This window comes from Pelophylax lessonae, assembly GCF_965119305.1.
Source record: "Pelophylax lessonae genome assembly, chromosome: 5".
NCBI lineage: Eukaryota > Metazoa > Chordata > Amphibia > Anura > Ranidae > Pelophylax > Pelophylax lessonae.
This window is the reverse complement of record NC_138772.1, coordinates 52,694,407-52,703,366: the sequence shown is the minus strand read 5'-3', so window position 1 is coordinate 52,703,366 and position 8,960 is coordinate 52,694,407.

Genomic DNA, 8,960 nt, shown 5'->3' with positions numbered 1-8,960 from the left:
TTTTTATAGAGTAAATGACAAACCTGAGGAGCAAGAGCCGTGAAAATGTTCTATGCCCGTCACCTCGGGATGACGTGGGATCGGACTGGCTGCCAATAAATTATCCAAACATTATTCCCATTCATTATTAATCCCACGGACTCAATGCCTGGACACTGCTATGAATAATAGAAGAGATCATGGGATGATATTTAGCCTGAGCTATCAATTAACCCCCTGCGCACTGCTACATGTTTAAACAGATGCCTAACCCCACTTATATTAAAAGAAGGGGGCACTGATCCTGGGAACTTTGATACGTTCACTATCCAGACCAAGTTTTTCTCTTCTCTTCTGGTCATTCCAATGTTACCTAGAATAGAATGATTTCCATACACACTTTCTACTTTAAAATAAATTGGGATTAATTGTTAGAAATCTGTTTTTCTTTGATTTTGCAAAGAAATTACACATTTTTCATTGTTGTAAACTGTCATTTTGCTTATCAAGCTACATTCTTTTGAGGATATGTATTTAGGGTTTCTTCTTTCTCTTTTTTTCTTTTCTTTTTTTTCTTTTCTTTCTCTTCTGCCTCGTTTACATATCCTCAATTGCCTTCTGATAAATGACAGCATATCACTTACACATTACAATATGTTATTATTTTTACTTTTTTATTTTGCTAAAGAAAGGCAAAGTAATATATTTTACACAGATGTTCAACACTTTGATAACGCCCACTGAATTATTAACGTATCATTACCTGCAATCAATAGACCTGGATTCAGCATTGCCTTAACAAAATTTGAAAATCAAATCATTCAGATTTTTAAACATGTTTAGAATTCACAGCAAACATTGTATTTCAGTAAATATATAATCACAAAATTTTTCTAGTTTTCCTCTCTATACTGTATTCTGCAGTCCTTGTAACAAAGACACAGTCAGTATTGCATTGCGGTTAATGTATTGATGATGATAAGTTAGCCCTTAAGTACATGAACTTTAACAGAGTGTGATCTTTAACATGAAGAAAAAAAAGCCATATGCAAGGTGCAATAGCCCAAAGCCACCAATCAGCTGTCCCCTTGTATTATTTTCACTGTTCTAAACAGGAATGATTTATTTCCTGTTTGTATATAAAGCATTAAAGAGGTTGTAAACCCAATTTTTTTTCACCCTGAAAGAGAAACACATAATGAGCTAGTATACATCGCATACTAGCTCATTATGAAATACTTACCTTACCTTACCTTACCTGTGCTGCCCGCTTACCTCAATGACGGGCGACATGTTCAGTCGCCCGTCTTCTGGGATCGCGGCATCCGGCCATCTGATTGGCCGGAGCCGCGGTGACGTCACTCCCGCGCATGCGCGCGAGAGCCGACAGTCACGGCACAGGGCTCTGAAGGAACGGCATGAGCGGCCGTTCCTTCAGAGCGAATGCGCCAGTGACGTCACTGGCTGCATGTAAGGTAAATATCTCCTAAACGGTGCATGTTTAGGAGATATTTACAGTACCTATAGGTAAACCTTATCATAGGCTTACTTATAGGTAAAAGTGTCAGAGGAGGGTTTACTTCCTCTTTAAGTTTACAGCGCGTTTCACATTTCAACCTTCCAAAACTGAGCTGGGCTGATCACCTGACTGCCCCTGTTACTTGTTTAGAAGGAAGTTTATTAGTCCACCCATATTTTTAAGGAAACCCTATCAGGCTGCTAAAAATATCAAACTGGCATTCCCTTGCAATAGAAAAGGTAGTTTACTCATCTCTCAGGTTGTTCATGTTTTCTGCCTTCCCTCCATCCAGTGTGGCAGCCTCCATCAGTATCTTCAAATGAAGAAAAAAGCACCCAGGAGGTGCTGGGACTTTGACGTGAGTTCATACAAAGTATTGAGAGAACAAAACCATTCAGAGAGCTCACTGGCTCAGATCAGGCTGCTCACAGCAGACAAAGCTACCTTCCGGTAGGTATCCCAGCAGGTTACCTGAAAACAAGTACAAACTAATGGAAGATGCCCCATACCAAAGGATAAAAGTCTAAATTAATTTATTAGTTTATACCAGGGTTTCTCAACCAGGGTTCCATGGAACCACAGGGCTCCTTGAGGGGGTTCTAGGGCTTCCTTGGGAAATAAACAATGTTTGCCTCTCAGGTAAGTTCCAACTAACACAATTGATCTTTTTAGCTGTCTTTAAGGAGGTAATTCTTTCCCTTGACCACAAATGTAAGGAGCACTCTTCCAAAAAATTATCACACTAAAATATCATGAGTTGTAGATATAGCAATTTGTAGCAGGGGTCCCCTGAGATCGGAAAGTTATTTCAAGGGTTTCCCTGTGCTTAAAAGTTTGAGAAAGTCTGGTTTATGCTAAAAAACCTTCCAAGGCATTTCAGAGGTCATATCTTTGACAAATGACACTGCTGGGTGTGTTGGTTGGCTGTATCCCCCTACCATGCACTGTAGTTTCTTCCCACCCAGAGGCGTAACTAGAACCTTCAGGGCCCCCGGTGCAAGAAACCATGAAGGGCCCCCCCAGGCCCCTTCCCTTCAAGCCTGGGGCTCTTCCCACTGATCCTGGGGCCCTTTAATCTCATTGTGGGGCTCTTTATTACGGTCCTGCAGCAGGACCCTTTCACAAGTTCTGCAGTGGGCCCCCTTCCTGCCATCTTGGGGCCTCCCCACGGTGGTGGAATGCCAGGGTCCGGCCGCAAGTGTGACTTTTGCGATCCTGGAAGTTCTCCCACTGGTGTCGGTAGTTTTGATTTTTTGGTATTTTAATTGTATTATTTTTTATCATTTTATTTTATTTTTTTACAATGTGACTGACTATGACTCTGTCCATTCAGAAGAGGAATGAGCTGGTAAATTACATATTTACCGACCCCTTCCTGGTTCTCTATTGTGACACATCCCCTGCAGCAGCCGGCAGGAGAGGAAGGTAGCACAGTGGGGGGGAGCACACAGGGGCCCAGAGACAGCAGAACACAAGTGAACTGGATAGGAGGAGTGGTGGGGGGCAGCATACAGAGGAACCAATCTCCTCCATTTTCCTCCTGCAGCTACAGGAGGAAAAAGGAGGACAGTGATTTCTCTACAAGCTGCCCCCGACCCCCCTCCTATCCAGGTGTACAGGGGAGCCGCACAGACCCCCTGGAGCATGGGGCCCAGTTGTAATTGCAACCCCCGTAGTTACGCCCCTGCTCCAACCCCCACCTTACTGTTGAGTCCTATAGTAATGTAGGGGTTGGCAAAAGAAACCACAGCATGCAGCAGGGAACAAAGCCTACCAACGCACCCAGATGTGTTAAATGCTGAAGAAACTGATGGAGAGTGCAGTGCTGTAAAGAGGAGAGGGGTAAAAACACAGCCCAGATGATAGCTGACGAGAACACCTTTTCTATTGCAGGGGACTGCTGGTTTGATTTCTTTAGAGACCTAAAGCCTTCAGATAAATATTCAGAATACTTTATTGATCCCAATGGAAATGATTAATTTGGGAAGCCTACACAAACACCAGAATAATATACTTTACGCAGCGTGTCCACTTGGTTTAGCCCATGACCAGACAAAAATGCTTTATAAATGAAAAGGGGAATATAATTGGTCACTCTGGGTTACTGTGCACCATTGCTCTTTACGTTGCCTTATTGAAGGGGTCTTCTCCAGTTTTAGTAATAACGTGAAAAATCTCTCCTTTATAGAGCGGTGATGATTGGCAGGTATCAACATAATAAGAGCTCTTGTGAAGCTGATAGATGTTTTTGAAAAGCCCACCTTAGCTTCACCTACTCTGGGCTGTGATTGTATGCTTTGGCAAACACAGTGCAAAGGATCCTAATAGAGTGCAGTCCTTAACCGGTTGCCGACCGCCGCAAGTACATATACTGCGGCGGTCAGCCCCGGCCAGGCAAAGTGACGTATATATACGTCACTTGCCTGTCACTTGCTTGTGAGCCAATAGCGGGCGAGCGCGTGCCCGCCCCGGCTCGTTCCCTAGGAAGTCCGTGCGTGTGACCGGCGGACCCGATATCCGCCGGTCACTCGGCGATCGTCGGTGGAGAGGAAGAAAGGCAGGCGGCTGATGTAAACAAGCCGCCTGTCATTCTCCCCTGTGTAGGAATGGTGATCATACGGTTCTACTATGTAGGACCGTTGATCACTGTTCCTACACCAGTAGCCATGTCCAATCACAGTTAGAAGCACACCCCTAGGGACACACTTAACCCCTCCTTCCCCAATAAAGTTAACCCCTTCCCTGCCAGTGTAATTTTGCAGTAACAGTGCATATATAGCACTGATTACTGCAGTAATGTCACTGGTAACCCCAAAAGTGTCAAAAATGTCAGAAACTTGCACCTTCCTTGGAAAAAATGGCCCACAGCATATCTGCACAGCTGGATCATTGCTCATATGAATCAGCAAACCTAATAAACAGATTGGAAGGTGCACAGTCCAGGGTAGAGAGGTTCCAACTGTCTCTTTAACAGCCACCTACATCTGCTCCCAGGCAAATCAGAGGCATCTTGGAATTGGAAGCTAACTAAAGAGCTCCAGCAGCCTCAAAACTGATTTTTAAAGTAATTCCATTGCCAATTAAACAAAAATTCACAGTGAAAAAAAATGCTAATGCTCATTACTTGAAAATGTGTACTCTTGCAGAGCAAAGCCACCCATGAAACCTTGTGTTGGATTCCCATCCAACATCACATGCTGTGGTTCAACCTGCTGGCTGTCCACGTCACTACTATTTCTCTGAAGCAAAGTAGTGACAAAGCAGCAGGTTGAGCCATAGAGCAGCAGAGGGGAACCCAGGCTAAAGATTCCGCTGGCGGCTTTTCTCTACAATAAAGACAAGTTTCCAGGAGAAGGATATGGAAAAGGTAGGTTTAAATATTCTCAGCTTTTGCTGGATTTTTTTTTTTTTTGGAAACAAAAAAACTTGAAGGGCCAGTGATAAAATAGGATCTGAACTGTGTTACCACTGGGCTGGGCGTATAGGCATTGTACACGTTATCGATAAAAAATGGAACAACCCCTCATATAAGGCTGAGTTCTCTGTAGCGAAAATATAGCATGAATAAATTCCTTATTTTTCACATATTCTTTATCTTTCATTTATGATAAAACTTAAATTACAGATTAGAAAAATACTCATGTATCAGACATAACTCTCTTTAATATACTTTAAATTTACAAATAGTCTTTATGTAGGATATATATTATTTTTTCAGATTATATATTTTTTTTCTAGCCTCTTCAGAACGATATAATAACTTGTATAGTCTTCATAAAAAATAATGAACCTCTCTTTCATCACTAGTTATAAAATAACTTAAATCTCTTCTTCAAGCTGCCAAGTAACACTTTAACAGGTATAAAATTTTGGATTGACCAAAGTCAAGCCATTTCTAGTAGAAATATTTGTAGAACAAAATACTTGTCATGAAAATATCTCCTTTGACTCTTTCCACATCCAACACAAGAGCTGCCACACGGCATCTTCTGCTCTCACTCAAACGCACATTATTACTAAATAGCATAGGTAACATTTCCTTCTGACGTATACAATTACAAACCTGAAGTTCTTTGTCAATGTGAAACATGTAAAAATGGAGGCAACCAACCATTAAAGTGCACCTGTAGTTTCAGAGCAACCAACATTTCACCAACAAGGAAGGTACACTATTGCCTCGTTTCCACTGAGTGGTACGGTACGGTTCGGTTCAGTACGGTACGGTTCGGAACGGTACACCTTGTGTTTCCACTGCCAATAGTACCCTTTCATGATAGGCGTGGTGTAGCAGGAAAGCTGTTATGGACGATTCTCTGTCAACCAATCAAAGTTCTACAGAGTGTAGCTCCACCCTGTTGGTACGGTACTAATGTGCTTGGTACCCCAACGAAAGGGTCCCAAAAAAGTGGTACGGTACGGTTCGGAATTAGGGTACCATTCATAATGGAAACGGCAAAAACAGCGTACCGTACTGAACCGTACCGTACTGCTCAGTGGAAACGAGCCATGTGTGAATAAAGAACACCTTATCAAATTATTGAATTCAGGTGTACAAAGACAGGTCCATGGAGATATGGTTTCACCAATGTTGTGGAGGAACTTGAGTGGCCTGCACAGAGCCCAGTTCTCCTAAACACCTCTGGGTGAACTAAAAGCCGATTGCAAGCCAGATTTAGCTTCCTATTTAACATCAGCACCAAACTTCACAAATGTTCTTTTGGCTGGTCACAAATTCCTCAAACATTGGTTTTGGAATAGGATGTCCAGTAAAAATTTATAGAGCTGTGATGGTCAGTTGACCAACTTTTGGCTATCTAGCAAGTACTCACTGGACTTTGTTCTTCCAACTTTGAAGTTATTGAAGATAATGTTAAAGCAAACCAACCACTTGGATAAATGTGCCCTAGATGCTGAAAAAAAGTTAGATAGTAAAGCCCCGTACACACGCACCGATTGTCGGCCGACCGTTCGGCCATCTTTTGTCCGGTGCTGTTTTGTTGGTTGAAAAGTGCTCAAGACTGCACACGAATTTTGTCGGCCAACAACAACCAACTTCAGAAGTGATGTCATGTGCTGGTTTACTTTCCGTGTGTTTTTTCTTCTCCGAGCATGCCCAGTCTTGCTCATCTGGCTTTTGTCGGCCGAAATCTGTACTGACTGACGGAAAATCGGCCGTTCTGGTGACGGCCAACAACAATTTTATAGCATGCACACCAGATTTTGTTCGGCCGAAAAGTCGCAGTCGGTTGTCGGAAGCATCATACTAACAAGCCGACAATCGGCCGATAGGACGTTGGCCGAATATTTACGGCCGGCAATCGGTACGTGTGTACGGGGCTTAAGACTTCTAGGTATCTGCTTTTGGATTTTGATATCATTTAAATCCATAGTTGCCAACGGTACCTTTTTCTGCAGGACCTTAACCCTATTTTTCAAATTGAAGAATCCCTCCAAGAATGTTGGCATCTAGATGTACTTCACAGATGTGCCTTTTATGTGAAATAACTTTGCTTCCAGTATTGAATAAAATAAACCTACACTATAGTTCTTTCTGGATGTTTATAAAAGATCAGATTTTTGGTTCGTGTTAATCCCTGTTTTTTGTCTGATATAAAGATTTCTGTACAAAATTCACTATATAACTACCAATATCCAACCTCTAGATTACTGCTTATGTTACTTTAAAAAACAGTACAAAAAAAATTAGTGGTGAAAAAAAGTCCTGGGTGGGTTTAAGTAATATTTTTTTACATATTCATTCATCATGGTACATCTAAATAGGGCTCTGCAGGGGTGTGTCCTATGCCTACATACTTTCTTCTAAAAGATGTCCCTCTTTCTCATCTCAGGAAGTTGGGAGGCACGAGTTTACTAATAATTACAGGTGCTCTTTAATTACAGGTCAGCATAGCAGTCCATTTTAGAATCACTTCTTACATGGGTTGTGACCCTAGGGTGAAAAAGCAAAGGAAATACGTGATATGAAATGATATGTAAGGATATGATATATGATAATATCTATGCCATAGTTGTTCCCTTTAAAGTTTATGATCAGAAGATGATTACTATAACAGCATGTGTATATGCTAAGGACCGAAGATGACGGTTTATTCCAAGTTCTTTATATTACAAACAAAGCTAAGTAACTTTGACATGGTCGGTATGGTTAAAGCAGGCATGTCCAACCTGCGACCCGGGGGCCACATGGGGCTCGGAACCCCAGGCAATGCGGGCCACTGCCCCCTGACAATTTTTTTTTTGCTGGGGAGGAAGGAAGTCGGGTTGGGGGCATGGCCACAGCGGCTTCCAACTAATGGTAGGCAGAGGCTACCTCGGAGGGGAGGGGGGAGGCAAGCATGTGCAGTGTTTCTGACTCCTACCACCATGACCACTTCTTCAAATCACTGAAGTGGTCATGGTGGTTAGAGTGTTCCTTTAATATCTCTCAGAAGAAGTAAACCTCTGTATACTGATTCCATTTCATTTGATCATCATCTAGTTGTGTTAAATTAGTGCGGGGGTGCGGCGGTGCGGGAAGGGCGCGGCGGCATTTTATTACTTATATACCTTAACTATAGTATATATTTTATATGCGGCCCGAGAAAATTTCTCTACACTCAATGTGGCCCAGAGAAGCCAAAAGGTTGGACACCCATGGGTTAAAGGGAAGCTACACTTTGTTTTAAAATTGTTATAGTATCCTGGACACCAGCTACATACTGTAAGCCCTCACCTACTGTACATAGCTTATTCACCATTTAAAGCTGGACTCCTTGCAAAAAAAAAAAAAAATACATAGATAAAATACATATAAGGGAGCTGTTCAATTTTTGTGCATTTTTCTGCACTGTAAATGCAGGGAACCGGCTACAAACGTGCTTCAAACGCATTGCACCACACCCCTGCAAGCCAAGCCCAAAAACGTATAGAAAAATGCACTGCAAATGCATGAAAAATGCATTCAGGGGCACATCAAGAGTGTATCAAGCACGCTTTAACCACTTCAGAAGGTTTTATCCCCTTAATGACCAGGCCATTTTTTGCAATACGGCACTGCGTTACTTTAACTGACAATTGCGCGGTAATGCGACACTGTACACAAATAAAATTTGTCCTTTTTTTCCCACAAATAGAGCTTTCTTTTGGTGGTAATTGATCACCTCTGCATTTTTTTTATTTTTTGCGCTATAAACAAAAAGTTTTGAAAAAAACATTTTTTTTTTACTTTCTGCTATAAAACATCCAATAAAAATTAAAAAAAAAATCTAATTTCTTCATCAATTTAGGCCAATATGTATTCTGCTACATATTTTTGGTAAAACAATCCCAATAAGTGTATATTGATTGGTTTGCTCAAAAGTTATAGCATCTACAAACTTTGGGATATATTTATTGATTTTTTTTTTTTTTTTTTACTAGTATAGGCGGCGATCAGCGATTTTTAACTGTGACATTGCGGCGA